A 2,976-nucleotide genomic window follows, 5' to 3' on the forward strand; every position below is an offset into this window, starting at 1 on the left:
AAAGGTCAGGCAAATCTTGGATGAGCTGAAGCCACATCTGAAGAGTGCTTTTCTTCTCTGACTGCAGACTAGGTAAGCTGGTTTGAATCTATGACAATAAACCCTACAGAAAAGAATAAGAGAACTGTCATAATTAGCTTGTATATTAGAACACTCACATGGGGCATGAATTCTTTTTCTTCTTTATCTGATTTCATCAGGATCAGATTCTGAGCTTGATCTTTCATAGCACAGTATCCCAACTATTTTATTATGATACTGGATCTTCTGTAGAGTTTGAGCTTTATCCCTAAATTCCATGGTGGATCTGAGATATTTGTCATAATGAAAACTGAGCTGCAACAAATACATCTCTCTGGGAAATTTCTGGCTCTAACAAAACAACATTTTCTCATTAAAAAAATAGTTTTCAACTGTGGGCAGAGACAAAAGAACAAAACCCGAAGTTCTGAGCAGCTTTCTTCAGAGGCTATTCTTCATTCTGTGGGAGATTATCATAATTTATAGTTGTCCTAGATACCCTGGATTGTATTTTCCAGGCTCCAAAGGTGGTTGGAAATCTTGAGGAATGCTGACAGTTTCTTGAGGGCTGCAAAGTCTATTCTTTCATTTTTTTCCTAAAAGTCCAGAGAAAGCTTCTCTCATACTTCCTTTTATCATGTTGCCAGCAAGCTCTCATGCTGTTATCTGAGACACCCCATCACATTGTTTCTTCCTTAACCTTTAGGCTCTAGCTAAATGTGTTTAAGTAAGCCTTTGTCACGTTCCACTAGAGCACATTTACATTGATTATGCACAATTATATCCTTGTGTCATGGCTATTCACCTCTATACACTAGCCCCTACAAGAGTGATTTATTACCAGCTAAATTGTTCCTAGCAAAAACCTGTTTATCACTGTCACATGTGCAAGCAGCAGATGTGAGTACCTGTATGATCAGTGAGCGTGTGTGTGTGCATGTGTATGCATATGAAGATGTGTTACCTGGGGGTAGATGTAGGCATGTAGGTTTATGGACATTCCCGATTAACTCTATCAAGTCCATTCCCAACCCTCTACCATCCATCACTGCTTTCCAGTTTTATGCCATTTCTAGCACAAAAATTGATGTTTACAGAAATCTCTGTAGATCCCAGTGTAACCCTATTGATCTCTTTCAACCTCCATCTATATAAGGTCATTGAAGAGGTTCTTAAGGAAGCTAGACAATTAATCAGAACCTGAGTTAATTAAAGATCCACAATGACATTAGAAACCTTCAGAAATGATGAAAGAAAGGACCCTGGAAAATAAGGGTATTTTGACTTTCAGGAGACATGGTTGCTCTAGGTTCTTCTATAACTTCTCTCTGTTTCAGATGTGACAATTATGAGTTTCATTATTTAATTAAACGCAGAAACAAACAAACAAAATGAAAACAATGAGGTCAATATTTTTGAGAGGATTTATATTGCATTTGGCAATATGTATACTGCCACAGAATGAAAATAAAAGATTACCCCCCACACACAGACCCAACCCCAGCAGAAGCGACACAGGGAAATGGAAAGAAAACAGATCAATGCATTTTAACAGGATAGGACAACTCAAAGGATAGTTTAACTCTCTAAAAAATAATAAAAAAATAAAATAAAATAAAAATAAAAAAGAAAGATTCTTTGCTGTTATGTCATTTATTGCTCTTTAGTTACCAAAAAATAAAAAAGGTGCAAAATGACATATCAATGATTCATTTCATATCAATTTTGTAAATAAAGTTATTAGATAAAGCATTAAAGAGATAATTACCTTCACATTTCTCAAGCCAGATCTTCCACTGAAATGTCCTGAAAAGACCATCTGAATGCCAACTTACAGCAGAGGACAGGAGCCTTGATGTGTAGTTCCCTACCTTTACTTTCTTTTGCATCACAACATGCTACCTTTTTACTTAAAATCTTGTGCTTAGTTGCACCTAGTTGTTTTCTTTCTGATGTGATATCTTCCACTGAACTGGTAGTCTCAGAGTGAGGAGCACAACATCAAAGTGCACATTAGACAGCTGGGACTACCTTGCTTGGTAGTCCCAGCTGAGCAGTGGAGGAACAAATGAGATTAGATGAGTTGCTATCTTGCTCTGAGAAATGTTCCCTGAAGAAGAGTTTTGCTGCATGATGATGGAGTGTATATAGTGTATAAGCGTGTGTTGAAGGAAGGCTTTAGGACAGAGAACTGCTTGCCTTTTCAGTCTTTAATTTGATGTGAAATACAAATGATTAACAGGTCTAGATTCAAACTTTTCTGAAGTCTGTGAACAGGCTGGACATGGTAAAGACCTGTATTTATTTGATAAATGTGTCCCTAGGGTGCACTTAACAATGGCTTAAGGTAAATAAATACATTTACTTTATTGATACACAAAACATAAAGGCAGTTCAGCCCAGTGGCCTAGAAGCACTTTGACCTCTGCAGCCAAACTGAAATACAAGGCTTTACTCATTTTAAATCTGGAATTAAAACTGTGTTTCCATTTTGGTACAGAAAGCAATTGTATTTAACTGGTTTAAATGTACAGATAGCCAACTAGGCTGCCAAACTTGCATAATTTCAGAACTGATGAAGTTTTTTGAAATAGTAACATTAAGTTTGATGGAATTTGGCCAAATCATCCACAGTCCAAGTGACAGAACTTCTTAGAAAGACCTGTACTTCATAGCTAGCACGATATAACCCAGTCAGTTTTAAAACTATCTCACATTCTTTTTTTTTCATAACATTGTGTTTAAAGGTCTACATAATCCTTGTGTGTTGGACAATTGTGAACATTGATTTTATTCTGAATGCTCTTTAACTGTTATGATTTGTAAGCTGGAATTTTGTTGTTGTTCCATTAACTGTGCCTTACTGGAACTTTGTTTCTGGAAATCCTGTAAAGAAGAAACTTCTCTGTCCAATGGCAAAAAAAAAAAAAAAAATTAAAAAAAATAAAAATTCCC

The sequence above is a fragment of the Anser anser genome (genome assembly GCF_964211835.1).
Source record: "Anser anser genome assembly, chromosome: Z".
Classification (NCBI taxonomy): Eukaryota; Metazoa; Chordata; class Aves; order Anseriformes; family Anatidae; genus Anser; species Anser anser.